The sequence below is a fragment of the Grus americana genome, chromosome 5 (genome assembly GCF_028858705.1).
Source record: "Grus americana isolate bGruAme1 chromosome 5, bGruAme1.mat, whole genome shotgun sequence".
Lineage (NCBI taxonomy): Eukaryota > Metazoa > Chordata > Aves > Gruiformes > Gruidae > Grus > Grus americana.
The window spans coordinates 23,973,765-23,998,739 of record NC_072856.1 but is presented as its reverse complement, the minus strand read 5'-3'; the positions used below and the strand labels follow the sequence as shown (position 1 = coordinate 23,998,739).

The window sequence follows — 24,975 nt, the reverse complement described above, 5'->3', positions numbered from 1 at the left end:
GATATAAATTAATATTCCAGATGGTAAAATTCTGCTTGCAAAAGTTTCAAATGGGCTTAACCAGATAACTGGCTTGCAATGTCTAAGTCTGCTATGAGTCTTTATAAGGTCTACTAGATGCTAAATTTACTTGATTCCAAATTTACAATCTGAAAATGCCTATATTTTAGGGCACTGCATTTTTCTGGAGAGAAAAATTTACAAGTTGTGCCTATATATCTTAATGAGTCATCATTAAGCTGGGCAGATAGTGAAGATAGTATTTTCAAAAATGTCAGCTCTGCCTTTGGTTATGTTTGTGCCATTTTCTATCAGTTTGTTTCATTATGCTTGTGTCCATACTTCTGTTGCATGAATCTGGTTTTGGCAATTTTGGAAAACGGGTGTTGAGCTGGAACTGATAGCATTTTTCACAACATTGTATTCACTATAACAGGCAGAAAGCCAACGTCCTTGCTAGAAATGTGGAAACTATTCCCTTTTCACTCGTCTGAGAGAATAGAACTAATTTTAAATTAGATGTAATTTCCAAATCACGTCATTTTTAGAGGAAAAAAAAAGGACTTTGATGTACTTTCCAGGTCTAAAGCCTCAGTTTCTTTTCCCAAAGATGTTCAAAGATTTTTCTGTCCTGCTTCCATCTGTTAAACCTGGATCATCCATTCTAAACCACCAACATTGTGCTATGTGACCTATCTGACAGTCACACATAATCCATCTGCCAATGTATAGGTTTTCATTATTTGTAGTTATATTTCTTTTTGGAAAATTATTGAAAACATCATTATTATCATGGAAACAGGTCATTATTTTATGAATAATATACAGACAGGAAAGCAACTGACATTTTAACTGCTTTACTGTATACTAGTAGAGTACACTGTTGCTATAGCACTCAATGAAAATCTTTTGACCTTTAATCTGTAATGGCTTTACACTGATTGTTTTGTGGTTTTGGGTTGGGGTTTTTTTTTTTCAGTTTTCAATAACAATTTCAGGTTTGTTCCCTGTTCTTTTGCAGGAAACAGTGCATTGCACTTCCCAGTAGCACAAGCTTCAGTGATTTCAGTATGTTGCAGGGAATATCAGTTATGCATCAGTCCCTGCTTGTCAGTCTCCACCTTATATTCACTTCTTTTCATATAAACTTAGAAATTAGTTTAGATGTAATAAATGCAAATAGCTGGTGACACACTGTTGACGTTCTTATCAGTGCTTTTATTTAGCACACTCCTGTATTTTCTTACCTGCTTGTTTATTAGAAAAAGACAACAAGCTCTGGTTTAACAAATAGTATATAAACCCCCATTTGAAATCCAAGTCATATATACCTTTATATGATCTATGAGTTCAACATTGTGCACATTTCATGAGGAGAGAGCATTTTTTGTATCATATATGAAGATGTGTTGATAGTGTGGTAAATTGCTATAGGTTGAAAATGGGATTTTAGTTCTATTAGTCCCAATACAGATCTTATTCAAAACCAATATCTGAGGATTTTGTTATCTGAGATTGATATTCTAGCGCTTCATTAGTATTCTTCATAAAATGTGTATTTCACCACAAATTTACAAATTCAGAAAACAATATGCTTCATGCATGACTGCTGGCCAATATGCATAATGTCTTAAAAATAAACTATTTTATGGGTTGCTCTATGGCAATAATATGATCAATTTAGCAAGAATTCATAATCATCATAATGACTGCGTAAGTGTGTGTTTTATAATGAGATGTATATGAATATCAGTCCTTCTGTTGGGTGGAACTGGAATTACTCAAGAGATGCAGTATTTCCACCAGATAAGTGAAGCTGTATTTACTTCCAGAGTATAACTGAGTTGTAGTTTGCTTCTCCGGTTAATTTCATAATGAGTCTTTTGTCCAGAAAAATGATTATCATATAATCCCTGGATGGCCAAATGATTCAATAAGTTAAACAGTATTCTTGATAAAGAGAGCTCCACTGTTTATTTTGAGTTAGCAAAAGCATGAATATTTAGTTACTTCTCTGCAATACCTATTGGATGCAGTTTGTCACTATCTCCTTGCTTTGACTATGTAATCTTGTGAATTTCCGAGAAGACTTTCCTTTCCTGGAATAATTCTCACAGGTATAACAATGATGTGTAGCTATACACATATAGTATAAGAAAAATAATTTTCTTCATTAGTATAAGACAAATCATATTCTTTGTATTCTTTTGAAGGAAATCCATCAGCTAAAAAGCAAGCATCTTGGAAAATCTTTCTTTTTGATACCTCAGGGAAGAAATTTTTTCCCATATGTAACACCAGCAAGTGATGTTACCTTCTTTTACAATATTCTGAGGGTACAAAGGGTAAAAAAATAGGTTAAATAATGGGGTAGGTCTTTTGCATTATTAGTATATTTGAAACTCTCTGTATTTGGAAACGCTCTGACTCGGGAAATGCATTATGACTAGGAAGTGTCCACATGAACTAGTGAGTAGGGGCATCCTGTAGCTCCTTTCAACCTGTTGGCTTCCATGCTTCATTTCTGAAACTGATTTTCATAAATTCACTTAGAATTAATGACTGAAAACTCTAGGAACTGAGCATTAAGTAGGTAATAGACTTCTAAAATGATAAGTAACATATGAACCAGCAGAGGAATAGTATTTCATAGAAAGTAGGAATAATTAACTTTATGGTAATAATTATTAATAATTATTATTAATATAACTATCAACAGAATTTTCATTTTTGTTTTGAAAAGAAAACCCAACTTTTTTAGATACTTTTCACAAAAATGAACTTGTGTGTTTCTATGATTAAGACAGAGCTCTGGAACTCAGAATAGCTTTCTGAATTTTTCTGTGGCTCTCAGTCCTTTAAGACTGTCATCTTCCTTTTTTGTAGAGATAATGATCCTTGCCTGCTCCTTTGGTGATCTTATATTATGGCATGGCATGGCAAAATTCCTTATAAATATTGCTAAGCTGAAACTGTATTAGATACCCTAGTAGGGAGGGAAAATCTAAGTCTAAAACTAAGAGTTCAGTAGAATTCAGTAGCACTTGTCCTGTTGACCTGTAGACAACATGAGTTGTTTTTTCACCTAAGATTCACTTTTTTCCCTCTGGCCCAATCTCTTTCATTTCAGCCACAATGAATTTAGAAGTTGTTGAAGTTGGCACTAATTTATTTATTTTGCTGTATTCAAAATGCTAGGCAACGCTATCAAATGTTCTTCACTTCAATCTCTCTTCTTTCTATTTGTGGATGTTGAACGTGTTGTACAAACACAGCAGGGATGAAAGCTAACACAAATGCGTATTTGTGTCTACAGCACAAAAATGTGTATTTAGAGATGAACAAACCAGGTCAAATCCTTCATAGTAAAAAATAAATTAAACAACCATTTGTCAGACAAGTATCTGGAGACTATTAATAGTAGTCAGTAGAACTGATCATAAAATGAGGTGAATATTGGCAGGGGGAAATATTTTTAATGACATTTTATGTTTATAAACACACACAGAGACATTCACATTAAAAAGACAGTAGGTCTGTTTTTCACACTGTACTGTTGCTCTGAAATGAATCACTCACAGCTTTGTATTAGTTAGGCTGAATAAGACAAATAGTCTAGAGGATTGGTTCAACACGGATTAACTCATTTATTGATTAGATGTACAAAAACATTTCCAATCAATAATATAAGTATATGAATGAATTTCTTTGCTGTAGCAGATGACATAGAAAAGCTGTAAATATGATTTTGGAATTATCTTACCTCACCTCAACTTGTTTTGGAGAGATAACCATGCAGAATTACCTAATCTCCATCTGCTTAACTCAAATGTAGAAGTATAAAAGTATTAGCATACCAGACATGCAAGTATTCTTTGTTTTGTTTCCCTCTGGCATTCTTGAAAGAAGAAAAATGAGAAGTGTAGTATACACAGAAATTATAGGTCTCATGCAGAAGAATAATCCTTGCTCAGGATTTCACTAAGCTAAAAGATCAGGAAAAACTGTAGTTACGACCTTGCAATAAATGATCTAGGTTTATAGAGGTTTGGCTAATTCCTTACTGTAAAAAAGTTCTATTCTGATAAGCATATAAGATAAAATAGACCTCTGAAATAGCAGAATATGTCAGCAACTGAAGGGAATGAAAACTGGCAAGAATGCCTTAATAAATCACCAAGAAAAAACCAGCAGCTAGTTTTACTGCACAGTGAGTCAGCATTTATTCAGAGGTGAGATTTAGCTTAACTTCTTCATATTTATTGGTAGTACAGAATTTGTATAAAGATATCTTTGTTTAGGAAACTGTCTGGAGCAGCATTTTCTCTCTGTTCCCTCTGGGACTGTTGAAAGTCTTATGTGAATATAGCACACTGTGATTTTCCTGTTTTATTAACTTTACCCGTGCTTGTTACCTAATGTGTAAATACCCAGCACTTCTACACATTTTTGCTAAAACAGCTTGCAAGTGATTCAGATTCATAAATGAAAGCGTCTCATGCTACTTCACAAGACCTAGGGTATCTAAGACTTCCACAGGAGCGGGCAGATAAGACATAAGATCTACAAGAAACCTGTGCTCTTCTGGAATGGCAGCTCAGGGCCAGACATAGTAATAGAGTATCTGAAATAATAACCTTTCTTTTGGCAGTAGAATACTACCCTGTTAGTGATATTTATTAAAAAAAGCAGGAACTGTGTAGCTGTGTGTTCTCTTCTACTTATTTATTTTATTTACTATGTCATCATGGTAGCACATGCTACTGTGTTTTTGTTGTGGTTTTTTTTTTTTCTTTAATAAGTTTTCCTTTTACTGAAGCTTTTTTCAACCCTTTGCAATCTATAAAAAATAACTACATTAAGAACAATTACTAAAGCCTGATTATAACTTCAATGAATTTGTGTTACTTATTACCATAAAAAAAAAATTAGAAAATATTTGAAGATGTTAGACCAGATTTTGATCAGTTACTAGCATAAATCTGATGTAAAATCAGTGCATTTGAAATGAGGAGATGAGCATTGGATTAATACTATTGATTGTTTTCAAAAGATTTCTTGCAGTTCTCCTTGGTGAGTTATTCAAGCAAAGATTATACTTTTATATTAACAATAATATTCCTTTCATATTTTTCCTACTAAAACTTCATTTTCCTCATAACGTCCTTTGTTCAAACCTTTTTAACATTTCATTTTGTTGTAGTCCATATTCAGAAAACTAAGCCATTTTACATTTCTTTTGAGGAACAGAGGAAGGGAGGAAGATGGCAAAAATCAGTCTTTTTCATATATCTGTTCTTTTGTAAGTGTAAGTGCATGGCAGGTGAGATTTTTCCAGTGCAAATGTAATAGATTTAGTACCTAATTATAGTCTTTGAAATGTAGGATGATACTGCTTGCAACTTATTTTTCCATATATCTCAAAATACTTCATTTTCTCTAGTGTTTGCTCATTTCCAAATGATTTCCTTTGATAGCTGCTTTGGCACAATTCCCATTTTATTAATTCTGTAGGAAAGCCTGTTATAATAATTTTTTTATAAAAATGCATTAAATAAATTCTTTCTCTACTGTTACCTATTTACATGTTCTTGGACTTATTAAAAACAGACTTCTCACAAAAGTAATTGAGAAAACAGACATGTAAGTTTAAGCTTCTGGTACTCTTCATTAGGTTTATTTCCAGAAAGTTTGGCTTTACATTGAAAAGCATATGAAATCATGATCATAGTTTGTAAGGGAGGTAAACCCCACACACTCAATTTTTTTCTTTAAACTCTGTGAAAAATGAACGTATGTATGGGGAAACTGCTTCTCAATAAACTACTTAATTTTGGATTATACTTGGAATTTATTTGTATTACAATAACTCTCAGTACAAATTGAGAGATTTGCTGGGCACTACAAGCTTATGTCATTGTGTAGAATGACAGCGGTAAAGCAACTTAGAAAATTGTTTATAGTGAGTCCATAAATAGAAAAAGAAATCCCAGATCTCTGTTTACTCACAGTAACTTCCTTCATCCTGTTTAATGAATCATTTTGCACATTTCAGTTTCCATGGATGTTTTCAATTTTCATAAGTACCTCTGAAAAATGAAGCTCTTTTAACCAGCAGGTTATTTTTGAATAATTTTCTATCATCCATGTTGTTGCTTATATTTTATTTCCTTGGACACTGCTATACAATCCAATATATTTTTTGTTTTCTGCTACAATATTAAGGACATTTTTAGTATATATTTCATACTATTAAATTTAGAGTAAATGAATATTGATACCTAAGGATATGTAAACACCAAGATTTACAAATGCTTCCATAATCCTGCAACTGTTTTCATGTTTGAAACAACCTTCTCTTTATGTATATATCTCTGTTGGTAAGAAACAGAAAGTAGAAGTTAGGAGATCTTGCTTCAGGTTCATGTTCTGTCACAGATTCCCTGTATGTTCCTTAATGACAAAATACAACTACAGATCAACTTAATCAGAAAGAAATGTAATGGAATGATCAAGGCATATTGCTATGTCCCAAGAGACATCAGTTTGTTATGTTTCAGGCTCCAGTTTGATCCAGGAGTAAACGGAAACTTTTCCATGTGAGTTCAGGAGTCAGAAGTAGTGAGACACAAGAACTACATCACCACCATGAGACCGCAAGCTATGAACACTTGACATGCCTTTACCACATCATTCAGAAAAGCCTGCTAGGCTCTCCAGCACACATTTTTGACCATGTCTTTCTCTTTTTTTTCTTCTTTTTTTTTCTTTTTTTCCCCTTTTTTTCCTTCTTATTTTTTTCTTTTTTTTCCCCCCTGATTGGAGGAGAGGGCCGTGTTGATGAGGGCATGAAATATTTGCAAAGTACTGTTTGAATAGAATTGCAAGAAGATGAGTATTTTCTTATGTAGCGTAGGGATAGTTTTTATAGCATCCTCAGTTTTTAATAGTAAAGGAAAAAAATACCCTGAAAAAATAGGCTCTTCCACAAAAAGCTGATGGCTGGTTCAAGGAGCAACAGTCCATATCCAGTTTCAAACTACTTATTATAATAAGTAGTCCCATCCATAACTTCCAAACTGTCCTGTTTTGAGTCACAGACCCAGCAGGAGATCAGTTTTCATCTCCATTTCCCTCCAGTGCTTGCATGATGCAGAAACTGCTGGTGACCCAGTACAGCAGCGCAAACTCTGTCTTCATGTTAAGTAAAAGCTCCAGGCTGCAGGAGAACAGGAGCCTTATATAAACACCCAGTATTTCAGGCTGAAAAAGCTTATCAAAGAATGAAATCAACAGGGAGGGCAAGAAATATCAGTGCCTATTACATTAGGAGCTTTCTACAGAGACTCATTTTTTGTCTCATGGAAAGTGGGATTTGCTTAGTTCCCAAGTGATTTCAAAGATAGGCACCTCTTTTTGCAAAACCAAGCACTGTGTCCTTCACTGAGACACTGATGTGACATGTTTGGAGTCTGGTGTTAGAAGGAAGGAACAAACAGCTTTTTGTTTCTGTATCCTCCTTATAGACATGCTCATAAATAAATATATAAATGAAAACTCTCCAGAATTAGTATACACTAAGAAAGCTCTGTGGAGGTTGCTAGGCAACCGAGGCCAAAGGAATAGAAAGCAGGCAGGTCTCTGAAAAACTGAATCAGTGACTTATGGGTTATCTGGAGTCACCATTTACTCAATTATCTTTTGTCATAAACAAGAGACAGTAGAATTTATTTTTCTTTAGTAAATGAGCAATGTTTTTAAAATATTTGAAATAAAAGGTCTGGTTTTTATCTTGTTCCTATCAGTGTTTCCAAGCTATGAAATTATATGTATGATTATTATTTCTAATGTTTATTTATTCATTGACTGTAGCAGGAATTTGGTGCAGTATATCCAGACTATAACTTGAAAATGATTTAGCAGAGTAATTAATTTTTAAACTTTTGTCCAATTTCCATTTTTACCACAATGTGCATGTAAGGGTCTGAATGAAGGAAGTTTCCAATGCTGGAAGGCATACCTTGCCCTCAAGAGGCATCTGTGTTTCACTGTCACTAATGACAGGGAAAGACCTAATTTCTGCCACTATACCCTGTATGATGAAGCTACTCATTACAAAAACATAGCAGTAACACATGCCCCTTCCTATTACTGCTAAGCATGCAAAAATACAGACATTTCCAATAGGCAAGTTTTTCATATGCAAGATTAGACGATCACATTATTGACTAATTGCTGCCTTTGAAATCTCCGCTTATATTTGTCTTAAAATCTTGAAATTAACTGTGCCTTCAACAGCTGTATTATATGTACAAGTACATTGAGGGAATACTGTGATCCTACAACTCCACTCCCTACTCAGATAGTGTAATGACAGCTCTATATAATGTTTTAGTCTACTTTAGTTATTTTCTCCCAATGTCTTCAAATTATGTCTCTAGGAGATTTAATTGTTGCGTCACAGTTTTTCAATATTTGTCTTCCACAGGGTGGATGCTGTGGGGGGATCCAGGCAGCTCTGTGGAACAGTCTCCAATGGGCTAGTAGGATGAGAAGGTCCAGGGGTAGTTTGGGAAACGAGGAGAAGCATCACCTCCCAAGACGGTAAACCTACCGAAAAGGTAATTCATGCTAGGATATTGTTATGCAGTCAGCTTTTCAGGCTCTGGGGATATCATGGCTGGAATGCTTGGCAGAAAACTGGTAGAGAATGGGACCACGTGTCTCTGATGTTGTCTGAGTGGTCATACCAACCCCCCTGAAAGTCTTTCAAGAGCTTCTTAAACCTCACTGAGTTTCAACTCCCTTCCCTATGTGAGGGAAAATTGGAAGCTGTATCTTACAGGGGTTTTCTTGTCTTCCTGTGGACCTATCAGAGAATACAAATCACAAGTTTACAGTAACTTTCCAAGATATTCCTTACAGGACTTAAAACTCATGAAAATGCCATCTTACCAGCCATATAACAAGTTAGCCTAATAAAATGTTGTTTCACAGGGAGAGTTAATGGCTTTATTTCTAACTGTACATAATCTTGTTTGGTTAGCTTATTTCAATCTCACCTTCCAGGCTTAACTTGTGTTTGTGGAGACACTCTTTCTTCTCTGAAGCCTTAACTATGAATGTTTTCATTGCTAGCATTTCAGAAGTCCGTCATCTTTCAGTGTAACTGTAATGTTTCCTCCTTCATGTTAAGAGTTAGAGTTGAGCCATGAAGTACCAGAAGGTTAAGTTTCTCTTCTGTCCCAAAAGCTCAGCTATATGGTGTATTTCTGAGCCTAGTTAACTTTCAGTATGTCCATGCTACGCACACATTTATTGGTCCTCAGCTAAAATTAAGTTTGCTGAACAAACAGATTTTGTCCACTCATCCTAAACCAATCATTTCCCATGGTACTTTATAAAATATCTGACAGGCTGACTTGCTGCTTTCATTTATTAATGTTCCTTAATATACGCAGAGTGTAAGAATATTAACAATGGAAAGTCACACTGGTGGGAAAAAAAAATGGGATTTTTGATGCAAAAGTTTTCATAAGGATCTACTCCCACATCTCATGAGACACCAAAAAAGCACAAAACATCATTTAATTAGGAAAGCTTTTTTCTTTGCTCAGGAGTATAGATGTTTTGGCTGGTTGAGTACTAGGTTAGGCTTTCAAATGTCTCTGGGAAATACCTTCCTTTTTGTTATTTGGTGAGTTCCCTCCAGATCCCTGTCATTCATTAATTAAAACAATTCAGAGATTCCACTGCTGCAATTCACAAATTGCTTCCATGCTTCACCAGGCTTCACCGCTGCCAGAAAACAGGCCAGTCTGCACTCGTATAACATTACTGAGAGTTATGTCTTTGTATAACCTGTAGCTGTGGTAAAGAGTCTAAAGCTGTCCCCTCTGGAAAGAACAGAAACTACTTTATTACCTGGGAGAAATTATAAATGCATTTGTGACAGAAGAAAGGTTTGATATAGGAAAGTAAGAGTAAGCATAGGTCTTCCCTCCTGCATTTGTACAAATGGTGATAATTTTCAGTTTATAATCTGCTTTTCAAGGATCTTCCACTCAAAGTTGTTGCTAATCAATTCAACTTAGGTTCAGCAGACCTAATTTGGTTTTCTATTATGTAGAAGAAATGAGTTAGCATGGCTTTTTGTTAATGAGGGTCCAGTATTCTTTACAAAAAATTGTACCAATTGGTTTTAGATAACTTACTGTAAATAAAAGGCAAGAATACCTTGCTTATGATTTGAACTGGTCTGAGATCCAGACGATCTGGCATCAGTCCCTAGCTGTGTTTGTTGGGTGCATTTTTCTACCTATAAAATGGGTAGACTCTCATGAAAGGTCTGTACTGTTCATTTGTTGATGCTTTTTTGATATTCCTTTCTCAAAGGGGGAAAAGAATCTTTGCACAAGGGTTAGCAGGACTCATTGAAAGAGATTTAAACTAGATTGGAAGGGGGAAAGGGATAAAACCAGTCTTGCTAGAGATAAGAGGGGGTGTGTGCCAATTTTGAGGGACCGTGTGCTAGCAAGGTCCTTCAGTCTGCACCATCATGTGCTGAGTACACAAGCACATTTGAAATATCTTTATACTAATGCATGAAGCATGAGGAGCACAAACAAGAGGAGCTAGAAGCTTTGTCCCAGTCCCAGAGCTACAACATCATTGGCATAAGTGAAAGCTGGTGCGATGAGTCCTGTGACTGCTGTGTCGTGATGGATTGTTATAGGCTTTTCAGGAGAGATAGGCAGGGCAGGTGAGGCAGGGTGCTGGCACTGTATGTAAGGGAGGGTTGGGATTGTATGGCGCTTACAGTTGGTGATGACACAGTTGAGATCCTCTGGGTAAGGATGAAGGGGAAAGCAAATAACGTGGATGTTGATGTGGAAGTCTACTAGTGACCACTCAGCCAGGATGATGAAACCGATGAAGGAGTTAAGGGATATCTACAAGGAATTAAGGGATATCTCTAGATCAACTGCCTTTGTCCTTATGGGTGTTTTTAACTTCCCAGACATCAACTGGGAATATCATATAGTGGACACAAACAGGTCCAGGAAATTTCTGAAGCACATTGAAGATAACTTCTTGGTGCAGGTACTAAGGCTGCTGAAGGACCTAGTTAGTAAGGTCCCCTGGGAATTTGGTTTTGAAGGTATTGGGGTCCATGAATGCTGGTCACTTTTTAAGAGCCAGGAGCAGGCAATTCCAAAGTGTTGGAAGTCAAGCAAGTAGGGCAGAAGGCTGGCTTGGCTGAGTGGGATCTTCTTCTAGAACTTAGGTGGAAAAGGAAAGTGTATGGACATTGGAAGCAATGACAGGTGACACGGAAGGACTGTGCTGTTTGCCACTGTAGGGAGAAAATTTGTGCAGCCAAAGCTTGATTAGAGTTCATGCTGGCCAACACTGTGAAGGACAACAAAAATATGTTAACAGCAAAAGGAGGATCTGAGATAACATTGGTCCGTTACTTGATGAGGTTAGTCTCTTCACAAACAGGGACAGCAGAAACATTCAATACCTTCTTCACCTCTGTCTTTAATACTGATGATGGGCCCTGGGACTCCTGGAGCTCTGTGTTGGAAGACTGTGACTGAGGGGATGATATCTCATCCGACCCTGAACTTGCTGCTCCAGCTGGATGTGTGTAAATCTATGGGCCCCAATGGGATTCATTGCTGAGTACTGAAAGAACTGGTTGATGTTATCGCGGGACCTCTCTCCATTATTTTTCAACATTTTTGGGAGTCTGGAGAGGTCCCAGTCGACTGGAAGCTGGCAAATGTTGTCCAAGTTTTCAAGAAGGATAAGAAGCAAGACCCTGGTAATTGCAGGCCTGTCACTCTGACTTCAGTGCCTGGTAAAAGTGTGGAGAAGGTTATTCTGGGAGTTACTGAAAAACAGTTGAGAGACAATGCAGTCATTGGTCATAGCCAACATGGGTTCACGAGTGGAAAATCCTTCTTAACCAACTTAATTTCCTTTTATGACAAGGTCACCCATCTAGTTGAACAAGGGAAGCTAGTAGGTGTGGTGGGTTTGGATTTTAGCAAAGCTTTTGATACAGTCTTTCACAGTATCCTTCTGGACAAAATCTTCATGATAGAGCTAGAACCCTTAATACATTGGGTGAACAATCAGCTGATGGGTCATGCTCAAAGAGTTATAGTAAATGCAGTTACATCAGGCTAGCGGCTAGTCACCAGTGGGGTTCCCCAGGGCTCAATTTTAGGGCCAGTGCTCTTTAGTGTTGTTATAAATGATCTGGACACAGGAACTGAATGTACATTAAGTTTGCCAATGATACTAAATTAGGAGGAGCTGTGGACTCCCTCAAGGGTAGAGAGGTCTTAAAGCGAGCTCTGGATAGACTAGAGAGCTGGGCAGTCATCAACCATATGATATTTAACAAGAGCAAGTGCTGGATTATCCATCTCAGGCGGGGTAATCCTGGTTATGTGTACAAATTGGGGAATGAGAGGCTGGAGAGCAGCCCTGTGGAAAGAGATCTGGGGGTTTAAGTTGATGGCAAGTTGAATATGAGTCAGTAGTGTGCCCTGGCAGCCAAAAGGGCCAGCCATGTCCTGGGGTGTATCAAGCACAGCATAGCCAGCTGGCCAAGGGAGGCGATTGTCTCCCTGAACGCTGCACTGGTGTGGCCCCACCTCAAGTACTGTGTGCAATTTTGAGCATCTCAGTATAAGAAGGACATCAAACTGTTAGAGTGTGTCCAGAGGAGGGTGACCGAGATGGTGAAAGGTCTAGAGGGTAAGACTTATGAGGAGCGACTGAGGTCACTTGGCTTGTTCAGCTTGGAGAAGAGAAGGCTGAGGAGTGACCTCATCGCAGGCTACACCTTCCTCAAGGGGGGCAGTGGAAGGGGAAGGTGCTGATCTCCTCTCTCTGATGACCAGTGATAGGGTACAAGGGAATGGAATGAAGCTGTGCTAGGGGAAGTTCAGACTGGACATTAGGAAAAGGTTCTTCACTGAGAAGGTGGTTGGTCAGCTCCCCTGGGAAGCGGTCATGACACCAAGCATGGCAAAGTTCAAGCAGCATCTGGACAATGCTCTTAGTCATATGATTTAGTTTTAGGTAGTCCTGTGAGGAGCAGGGAGTTGGACTTGATGATCCTTATGAGTCCCTTCCTACTTGAGATATTCTATGATTCTATGATTCTATGAATCTAACCTCAATGACATAGAGAACGATTTGGATTCCAGGCTTTACACTGGGAAAAGAACTTACAACCTTTCAGGGCAAATATGGAAAGAAATTGAAATTAGATGAGATGACATTGCAATATCTTCATCCACAAAATACTAAATAAAGTTTGAACTCCACCCCTACACTTAATGAGAAACAAGAAGCTTAATGGGTTGATGTTTCATTCTCTGATTCACTACTTAAATTGTGTTTCATGTGAACTATTGTTGGAAATTCCATTTTGACTGAAGGAAGGAGAAGATAAGAATGCTGTTTTAATATAACTTGAAATCTTGATGGTAAAAGGTAATTTATATTTTCAGTAAGAGGCTTTCATCTTCATTGGAGCTTAATGATAATGATCTGATGTCAGTACTAACTATGTATTCTTGAATTTTGACCAGATTCTGTTTCTGGTGGAAACCACAAATGTTTCACATTGTTCCAGCAAACGGAGCTCTTTCTATGTGTTTCTTTGACTGGTCAGTTTACAAGTGGCTGCATTTTGCTGTTCTTTGTGATAAATACTTTTTTTGTGGTCTATTTTAAGATGAATGGTTCTAAATTTTATATTTGTGGCAATCACTGTGCCCCTTCAAGGCTATTTATAGTAAAGTCATAGTAGTCAATGCTGGGTTTGGTTTTGTTTTTCCTTTTCTAACAGCTGAGAAACCAGTCATGTTCCACGATTTATGGAAAAGTTCAAACCTTTCAAATTAAGTGAAGGATATACAGCTTCAGAATTAATTATGTTCTTAAACATAATGAAAATCTCCATTTGAGAATGAAGCATGTCCCAGAGTTTAGAACAGAACAGAAGAAATGAAATACTCAAATCAAACCAGAAGTTCTTCTCACCTAATAACAATTCATGTAGCCATGTTTAGAACAAAGCTTGTATTTTGAGTGGCTATAGATCCTGACTTGTGTGTGCACAGGTAGGTCAACACAGCTGGCAATTGATAAGACTACAGTCACAAAGCAGAGATATTTTCCATGCAAAACTGTGTAGGCAGTGCCCATTGCTAGCAGGCAAAGGGAATACTCAACTAAGTCATTTTTTTTATATCCTTTGTATCTATAAATGAAAACTGGGAAGCTTCTGATCAGGTTTTTTTGTTTGTTTGTTTGTTTTGTTTTTTGGTTTTTTTTTTTCCACCAAGAGACCTCTAGGGTTTTATTTTAGAAGAAAGAACCCTTAGACAGAACCAAGTCAATAAACCCCAAGATACAAATGGAGACAGGAGAATTTAGCAGGAATTCCTTCAATATTTCTCAAAAGACTAAAGACTGTGACATGACAAGAATAGACCACTGGATCTCTGAAACAATCTGAGAGATCAAATATGAAAGAGATGAGTTACCAGGTAGCCTTCACCTGCATTACTCAGTGTCATATACATTGCTCTCTCCACTGCTAATAACACTGTATATACTAAATTTGGTAAGTTTTGTGGGGAAAAGTGCTGTATTCTTTTTGTTTGAACTTACTGTGTGAAATTCCTCCTTCATTAAAAATTGGTAGAAATGCTAGCCCCTTTAATGTGTCAGGATGCCAATGATTCAGTATGTCAGTTCTTCCTTTTCTTCCTCTCTCTAGGGTTGGTTTTTGTTCATCTGCCACTTTTGTTTTTCTATTGTTATTTCTCCATTATTATTTAATTTCTTACCAATTATGCTCATCTTCCTGATTTCCTATTTCATTCCTCAAGTTCTGTTATGGTAGATGGCAGAAAACTGGTCATCTAACGCTGAAGAACAGTTTGGGGTACTTACTCTCTGTAAGACTGAATGTTCAGGCACCTTCTTCTGAGTGTTCTGGTTCCTGTACTGTTCCAGGGTCTTGTCCTGCAGGTTTTAACACTTAGTTTAGTGGAAATTTTGGGTTGACAGCAGTAGAATAAAACTGTTGGTAGAAAAGTTGATCTGAATACCAAATAGTAAAATTTCTTTCCTTAATTCTCTTGGCATCCTTGGTAATTGCAAAGGATTAGCTGTTGATTTGGCAACATATAATTGATAGATAACAAAAATTCAGTTCCAAACTACTTTAAACCTCTTCTGACAAAAGAAATCATGTTGAAGGAGGGTAAAGGGGAGGAAAAGAATTTTCTCTCAGATGTATCAAAGATCACTTTTTATTGATGTGCCATTTGTACCTTTTGTAGGTGAGGTCTCTAGATCCCTGTGAGAAGTTGTTAATAGACCAGAGATCAGATGCTTAGCAGCTTCTATTTATATCCAATGTTCTAAACAATATTTATCATGAAGATATTGAAATCTGTAACAAGAACTGAACCAAATGAACAGCCTGGATTAGGCGATATGATTATGAAAAAAGCAAAGTGAAAACACCTTACATATATAAGGTGTGTGACTGCATCTACAACTCCCCAAGGCTTTTAAACCTGTATCAAAGTAGCTGGAGATGGAAGTTATTCTTGTGGAGACTCATGGAGTGCAGGCAAACACGGCTGGTTTATACAACATAAAATGTAGCTAACATAGGTGAACTAAAGCTAAACTGTGAATATATTCATGACTATGTGGCCTTTGAGCAAGAGCACACTGAAGGAAATTTACATAAGGGATGTGAATGAAACATAGCTCTAACCATTGATTAGAACAATAATTTATGGGGTTTGTTTCAGTTTTATTTTTTACTTGCACTATGTAAAATCTTAATCTCAAGTTTTGCTAAGTATGGCTTTCTTTTTTATTTTTAAGCCTGTCTTGTGTTGTGGAGCAAGATGCATCACAGTGAAACAGTAGGGCTGTCTACATTGCTAAGGTTAAAAAGTCAGAATAATATGTGTGCCAGTAGCAGAAAAGGAGCTGCACCTTGAGACAGGTGCTGAGAGTGCTTCCTACCGCTTTGTTAAGCATCAGTATGGGGACTGTGGCTGCCAAATATCAGCCTTTGGGAAGGAATTCCCTCTGACAGAACAGTCCTCTCTTCTTCCTGCTTAGAAGCAGATGGCAAAAAGGCAGCCCACATCACCAGGCAGACCTGGATATGCTGTGCCTCTTTAGGCTGAAGATTACTTTAATCCAGTAAGTCGTTGTTCATTTCAGTCATACAGAAATTTGAACTGACTTAAAGTAAAACAAAAATTGTTTTGGGGGTAATCCATGCATTTTTTCTATAAAGCAAGTGAGCAGCACAAGCAAAGCTGATTTATACAACATAAAACATAGTAGCTGACATAGGTTAACTAAAGCTAAGCTGTGAATATATTTCTAATATATTAAAGCATTGTTTTATATTGGCCAAGTAGGGTATATATTGTCATAATATTATTTTCAATAGTTTTCTAACATTGTTACATTATAGCAGTGCCTGTGATAAGAGCTATATGAGCACAGACTAGCAGAGAGCTCTGCATCATTCAGATGCTGCAATGAGGGAAGCAATATCTTTATTTAATCCTCTTGATTTATAGCTATGGGTTTTTTAAATTTTTTTTTTTTTACTGTGCTGATTACAAGAGTATTTGACCACTTCACAGTCATTCACTTCTTTAGATGCATAAAGATGCATAAAGATCCTTTAGATGCATACTTTAGATGCATAAAGTAACAAGAGATGCCTCTCTGAACACAATGACCCTCCGATCAATACTTAAAAATACAGTACATTATAATGAAAATGGCAGCATACTGGCTAATGAGCACAAAAGTGCTCAACTTCTCTGAATATTGCACTCAGAAATGGGTTTCTTTAGCAAGACTTCATGTTTAGAAGCAGTAGATTCTGAAAGTGGCTGGGTCATTTGTTTAACTTTGCACCCCCTGTTCATCATTATTCCAATTTTACAAAGAAGCTGAGGCACAGAGTTGAAGCATTAAGAAAGTTAGGAGTTAGAACCTCTTTCCTACTGTCTTTGATCTGGAAATCGGAGCCTTTTTCTCCACAAAAAGCACCGCTTAGTCCAGTTAAATTCATTATCTCATATCTTTCTAGCTCTTTGAGGATCTGAGATACTACAATTTAAAATCATCATAACATGTCTAAACAGAGAACAGCTGCTTTAGTCATGGGAGTTAAACATAGAGAGGTAGCGATGGTCCACTCTTCAGTCCTGTACACTTTCTTAAAGATAAAGTAGCACTTTTTATAGCAAGGGGTTAATAGCTAAACTAGACAATATTGTCCAGTTGCACCAGTATACCTATTTAGTTTTGCTAGGAATACTAAAGTTTTGGCACCATACAGTCTGCATGTTTTGAGGTGTAAGCAAAAGATCTTCCTATTTATTTGTCCTATTTTGAGCTTTTCTAAGTATATTTTAAGCATTGCAACTAGTTGCTGAGTTCCACAATAATAGGTAATGTTGGGAAATATCCACTAGTGACAGATCTCAGAGCCACGGTAATCAAATACCTGACTGCAGCTAAAAGCTAAATTTAAAATTACTAGCATGAAAAAGAAGTGTTCTTTTAGTAGAAAATGTAATTTGATACTGAGTTGGTGGTCATTTAAAATTGGAGTTTCAAAAACAAAAAGTGTCATGGTCCAAAAAGAAAAAAGTTAAAAATGAGGCTTGCACACCAAATTGGATTGATCTGTATTAGCAATAACAAATTCAAGCTGCATATAAACTTTATGCATCCTGCATGGTTGCGGAGTGAAATCAATGATTATTCACTTGCTTACATCAAAATTCTAATTAACATGATTAGCAGCAAAAAAGTAGAAAGTGTATGCTGGGTTTAGGAATTTGTGACAAAGTAATGACACCACTGCTGTACCTGCCATACTTTACTATGTCAGAGTCAGGTGATCACGCAGTGCTAGTTAAAGAACCTCTTGAATATTAATCCAAGATCAAATGGTAGCTTGCACCTTTCCTTAACTCCATGTTACAGAAATTTTTCTTCCTCACTATTTTTCCTGTAATATTCCCATGCTTTTTTTCTTTTGAAGGTTCTGTTTCAGACAGAATGCCACCAGAAATGTTTCTCTAATGACCTTTCCACTGGCCCAGCTAGCTGATGAGATTCAAATAACAGCTGAAGATTACTAAGAAAATCTGAATAAACTAGATGTACAGCCATCTACAATAGTTATATTTTTTTCTCTTTTTATTTCCTATTTCTGTTTGATTAAAACCACTATATAAATAATGTTTTAGAAGGTGAAAAGTGAAACCTGATTTTCATGGGTTTTAATCTGATGTGTGGGAAATATAAACTTAAATTTCTATATAGGAGTGTTTTGCTTGAACTTGCTGGCATTCATTTTTAATTCCAGTTTACTGAATGTGTTCTTCAACCTCCTTCATTTATGGATGTGAAGTAGGAGGGATATTAGACATTACTTATCTTACTTGCCAAAGTTTCAGATTTTCCTGAGCCAAGTGTAAACAGAGAAATTCCTGTAGGAGAGTTTGAAGTGGAATTCGGTGAGAATTTCAGAATTAAACCTGTAAGCTATGCTGCCTGCAGAATGAAATAATGGGAAGTCTTTATTCCATCATGCCTAGAAATGAATTCCTGAAAAAAGATACAGTATTCTAGGTTCTCATGGGGTATTGCTTTATTCATTCTTCTATTTTCAAGTTAGGCTAACAAAAAAATGTTGACACAAGTAGCTGTAACCAAAGAACATGTAAAAACTAAATTAGGGATCATCCAGATGAGAAAATTTTATTAACATCTTCATAATGAAGGATATAGCCTCCATTTTTAGTCTCAGAAACAGATTTCAGTGTGTTTTTCAATCATTTGTTACTCCTGATCTCTGGAGTCATCATAAAACAAACAAGAACAATAAGAAAAAAATGAACATTTTCTGAAAACAAAGCACTTCTTTAAATAAAGCCTGATCTAAAACCTTTTAATTCGGATGGAAAAGCGCTCTCTAACTTTCAAGAGGGGCATTGGAGCTTTGCCTTAGTAATAGGTTGCCTGTCCATTCAGCTACATGAAAATGTATATACTCAAAATTTTGTTTCTTTTGGTTTTGTACTAGCTTGGACAGAAGCTTCTTTAGTGTTGATTAAATTGAATGTATATATTTTGATGATTTACACATTATACTAATAAAACATAAACTTCAGAAGTGTTGGAAACAACTGAAATGAAAGAGAGGAAGGACTGATTTAGAATGCAGAAGAGCTATTTGTTGGCTATAATAGTTAAGGTTTGTTTGGGAAAAAAAAAGTTAAATTACTTCAATTCAGATGGAGGTTACAGAGTCATTGACATATGGTGCTCAGAATCATGCCTGCCACACTGTCATACCAAGAATGCCACACTTATCTCTAGTGCCGTGCAGATGAAAAGGACAAATTCAGTCTCATTATTATACATGATGTTCTCCCCTTGAGGAGGCTGTGCATTCCCTAGTCATGCCTATGAATTTAGTGCATGTAAGAAATTTTATTGAACAGGATATGTAGGCAACTGTGTCAACCTTATACTTCTCGATACATACCTATATTGATTATAATGAGTATTAAAATGAAACTAAATTTGTGAGGGATTTAAAACTTATGAACGGTAAAATAATTTTGAACTTCTTAGCTTCATTATTTTATTCATATTTTAATAATATTTTTTATTATTTTTACTGTGTTACTCCTATGACAATTGTAATAAGAGTGTGCACACATGATCCATTAACATCTCTACTTTTTACTTTCTTCATTTTACTAGACAAGCCTCACTGAAATAGAAATTTGCCACACATCTTCACCTCCTTCTTTTCCCCTCTTCAAAATGAATTTAATTCATATGTAAGGATTGCCCTGGTAGAAAATCCTATTATTTCCAGTAAAATATGAGAGGGATTGAACGGTTATACTGTATATATCTACATAAATAATATGATGTTATCTTCAAGTGCACAATCATGTTTTAGTCATTCTTTCCCTTAAATTCACCATCCATTGAGACCTTGCCTCATTCATTGCACAGGATGACTTAAAAAGGAACTGCAGACAAAGAAAATCTGGGATATTTTTTGAATACTTGTCTTTGCAATTGAAAGGACTTACATTTTTTTGGGAGCCATGTATTTTTTCCTTCTATTATTAGGAAGTTTAAACTCTGTCAGTGAGTACTCAGAACTCCCAGTAAAACCAGCTGGAGATCTGTACATGGAGGGGAAGCAGACTATCATGTTGAGCTCAGCAGTGCAGCTGAGAAAGGACGGTGTTTCCCTAGACCTTTTTTTCTCTAGTAGTAGATAGTATAAAGAGGAAGAATGTTAAGGACTGAATACTCTAGATATGATGACTTGTGCTGCCATTTGCATATTTTACACTCCCTCCTCTCCAAAAGAAACAGGTATGCATTTATAATATGACTTTTGGTTTGTTTAAACTTGGTATTGTTTATATAAGTTAAAAGGAGAATTGATTAACTTCCCAATTTTTTCCTCCCTCAACTCTGAAGAGATGTTTTTGGTCTCCTTTCATGTACTTTTACTCTCCTCCTGCTGCATTTAATCAATGCTTCTGTATTCGCTTGGTCTTGTACTTCTGTCCTTGCAAGCTTCGAAAGCCTCATCATATTTGGTTCTGTTAAAGACCTCATAGAAAACACTGAAAAACATTCTTCTTGGAAACAGTTCTGCCAACGTCTCATTGATTTCATTTGCATCAAATTATGATTTTTTTGTTTCTCTTGCTGCTGACTCACCCTGTCCTTCTCTGCCCCAGATACTACAGTGGTTTCCTGACACCCTCTGTCATTCTGTGTTCCAGATTAGTGTTCTAGTTAGAAATTAGTCCTTGTCCTTGTCCCCCCTAGCTCTATTCCCACTCTTCCTGAGGCAGTGATTCAGTAGCTCATTCTGCTTAAGTTGATTCTGTCCCTGTTGTTTGCCCCTACAAGAGTTTATGGGGTTGCACAATGAAACAGATTACCGATCTATTTTAAAAATAATCTGCCTTTACAGGGAGGCTTGTTATTGGTCTGGGAGTTATAACCTGGTTCCCCAGAGATCTGTGCAGCGAGTGGAGTTATACCAGCACAACCAAATGGGTGTTCAGGGGATGGAAACATGGCTGGGATCACAGGAAGCAGGAGCATCCTGAGAAAGACAGAATTGGTCTATTTTCCTTGTGCAACAATGGTCTATTTTCTTTGTCATCTCTCTCCCCCTAGATCTTTAATGATTAAATTTAGCCAACTTTCTGAAAGTTAAAGGCCCTTTCAGCTCATCTGTTTTTGAGTGATCTCCAGCAGTCAGTATTAACCAGTGCCTCCAGGACAGGAGAGTGAAAAACAACTGCGCTTATTGACTTCCTCATTTTGAAGGAGTTGAACTGTTTCCAGCAATTAAAGGTAATTTGAAGTTTTCTGGAAAGTGTAAAAATTGGTGAAAGTAATAACAGTCCCTCTTATTTCCCAGCCCTGCAGGGATTGAGCTGTAACACTGACAGCTTTCTTTTTTAACCTTTCTATGACCTCCAAGGGATTTATGAACTACAGTTAGAAAAAAACAGTACTAACCCAGTGCCCTTCCTAGTCTCAGTTGCCACCTTTCTGTGGGAAAAAAGTGTCATGTGCTTTTACCTTATGACTCTCCTCTTTTAGAACACCATCATTCTTAACAGAAATGCAACATGCAGTCATGAGATTGCTAGGAGATTTAAGGCAGGAATGTGAAGCTATGCATAAAGCTTGTTAAGCAGTTTGAGTTAACTGGGCATAAGAAAACAGTAGATGGAAGCCCAGGATGTAAGATCTGGCTGAACAGAACCTCAGGGCCAGGGGATGACAAGAGATGACATAAAGATTGCACCTTTTTACCTAGTATTTGCTCTTAGTTGATCTTTGCAGTCTGTTTGACTGACAGAGATATGTGTTTTATAAAATTATGCCAAATCAATGTTGCTATAGGAGGAGCTGGCTCCTGTTCTGCTGTAAGTATTATGACTTGTCAGGGATTTTATTTTTGGTGAGGATGATGTAAGGTGCAGAAAGTAAGTTGCTGGGCTGGCTTTCCAATGTAGAGTTTGTTGTCTCGTTACTTACAAGGCATGGGTATGTCCATCAGTGGACAAACAAGACTACAGTTTCTCCTCTTATCATTTTTTTTTTTACTTTTATTGTTTTCACTGGCCAGCAACGGTAAATTTTCCTTCCCTTCTCTTGCCTTGCAGTCATGCATAGACAGGCAAATTTTCTATCTTTATTTTAATAATTCTGCATGTCATCAACAGAACGTCCCTGGTTCTCACTTTGGGTCTGTGTTCTCTTTTAATGCTTTACTAATCTGCCTCAATGTGATGGCAACACACAAGTAATGACCATTAGATCCAGTGCTGTAGTTTTTGTTGCTAGCGCAGTACATCTGCTGCTGTAGAGGCTTTTCGCCTTTTGTCTTTCTCCCTTGCTGGTGCCATGCTTTTGGCTATTTAATGGTTACTTTGCTATTGAACTCCACAGGGGAACATATCCCCAGACATTTCTCTAACCTCATGCAGAGAAATCTGAGAGCTCTTCTCCCTATGTTCTCAGCAGGAGCTTCCTGCTTGCTTTTTATGTGTCAGCTACTACACACACATACTTAGGTTTGACTCCTTTGGTAAAAGCTAACCTAATGAGCTATCACAGAGAGCAGCTAATGGCAGTGCAGCCTCATCCCCTTTCCCTATATAATTTTTCTTATCTACTTGTGAAGTCTTTCTGCACTGTGTGAATAATTTGCTAATCTCAGACTTTCAAATTAATCATTAATTATTACATTTGGCTATTACTCTGAGTACTTGAGATCTGCATGGCCTTGTGCTGTCCATACATTTTTACATCCATGTACTTAAATATAGTGCTATAAGTTATTAATTGGTAAACAACCACTGAAAATTTACTTCACACACAGGTTATTCTGTAGAGTACTATTGCCCTGGGGAATAGCTGTTCCATCTCATTAAAATCATCTTCCTGACACATCACATATTTGGGGAACAGTGGGTCAAACCCACTGAGGGATATAGACCTAAAATGCATGGTTAAATTCTTTCTCAGCATCTCTCTGGAGCTGATCCCAAACTGGCTCCATCTCAAATGGGATTGCTGTTATTGCTTATCTCAGTAAATGATTCCCATCAGAAATTCTAAGTTGTTTCCAGTGCTGCAACACAGCCCTCTATATCAGAGTGTGGGCTTGGTATGATGAAATAAAATGAGGTATATTCACTGATTTATTTTGAAGTTTGTAGCAAGGAAAAATTTGATACTTACATGATATGACTATGATTTGACATGAGCCATTAAATGCCTGGTTCAGTCATGCAGTATTTGCCTTCACCTTTCTAGAGAATAGGAGGGATTTTTCTTCTCTTATGTTTTACTTCCTGATTTCTATCAGATTGTTCAGTCACATAATATGTTGTTGTGGTTTTAACCCCAGCCAGCAACTAAGCAACACACAGTCGCTCGCTCATTCCCCCTGTCCCCAGTGGGGCAGAAGGGTAAAAGTGAGAAACCTTGTGGGTGGAGATAAGAACAGTTTAAGTAAAATAATAGTAATAATAATAAAAACTTGTAATGAAAGGGAAAATAACAAAAAGAGAAATAAAACCCAAGAAAAACAAGTGATGCAAATGAAAAACAATTGCTCACCACCTGCCGACCAACGCCCAGCCAGTCCCCGAGCAGTGATCACCACCCCTCCAGCCAAGTACCTCTAGTTTGTAGGACATCATATGGTATGAAATATCCCTTTGGCTGTCCTGGCTGTGCTACCTCCCAGCTTTTTGTGCACCTCCAGTCTTCTTGCTGGCAGGGCATGAGAAGCTGAAAGTTCTTGGTTTAGTGTAAGCAGCACTACTTATCAACATCTAAAGCATCAGTGTGTTATCAACATTATTCTCATTCCTAAATCCAAAACACAGCACTATACCAGCTACTAGGAAGAAAATTAACTGTCTCAGATGAAACGAGGACAGTCTCCACCCCTTATTCTATACCATCTACATCATGACCAGGTTCCACACCTTCCAAAACATCCCAATTAATCACCACCACTTTTCCTGTCTTTTGATAAGTACACACAGATATCATTCCCTTAGTCTATGGGCCATCCTTCTCAAATGTCCCTTGAGTTCATTTAGTCCATGACTTTGGGCTCCATCTGTCATAATAGTCCTTCAGGGCAGGAGAGATGGTGTGTGGTATTAGATTGTTGCATACTGAAGCCAGTTCTAGTTCCATTCTTGCTGCACTTGTCTGGTTCTATCATTGCTGCCCTTTGCTTGGTTTCATCAAAATTCATTCTTCATTAATCTGGGTGACTCTTAAGGTAATACCGTTGATACAGCATATAACCACCACAGAAGTGATCATATATACTATTATATAACTATTAACATTATACAATTTAATTCATTGGCTATTTTCACCCAAAATCAAATCCCCTTGAGGTACACATTGGACTTACCCATCCTTCTGCATTACCCACGAAGTGCACCCAGGTACGTGAGCAAAAGCAATCCTGTAGATGGGTTTGCCTTTCCCTGAAGCAGGGCTAGCCCAGGCTGTCTTCCCCAGCATAATCTTCATGTGCACTATGGGGACTTTATCCCCTTCTACAGTACGTGGAAGTTTTGATTGGGCAGGGCCAGCTCGATTGGTAGATCCCCTCATGTTAACTAACCAGGTGGCTTTTGCTAGATGTGTATCCCAATGTTTGAAGGTCCCGCCACCGATTGCTCTCACTGTAGTCTTTAGCAGTCCATTGTATTGTTCAATTTTCCCAGAGGCTGGTGCATGACAGGGGATGTGATACACCCACTCAATGCCGTGGTC

General features: G+C 37.1%; 1 protein-coding gene across 12 annotated transcripts in view; it reads left to right on the top strand.

Moving 5' to 3' along the window:
- The window catches only part of LRRC4C (leucine rich repeat containing 4C), a 564,871-nt gene that overhangs the window by 493,431 nt on the left and 46,465 nt on the right, over positions 1–24,975 (top strand). For 10 of the 12 annotated variants that reach the window (XM_054828450.1, XM_054828448.1, XM_054828447.1 and 7 more), the window contains one exon: positions 8,489–8,621. The exons of the other annotated variants lie outside the window; for them this stretch is intronic. The gene's annotated coding sequence lies outside the window, so the exon portion shown is untranslated. The remainder of the gene's footprint in view (positions 1–8,488; positions 8,622–24,975) is intronic. 12 annotated transcript variants of the gene reach the window in all.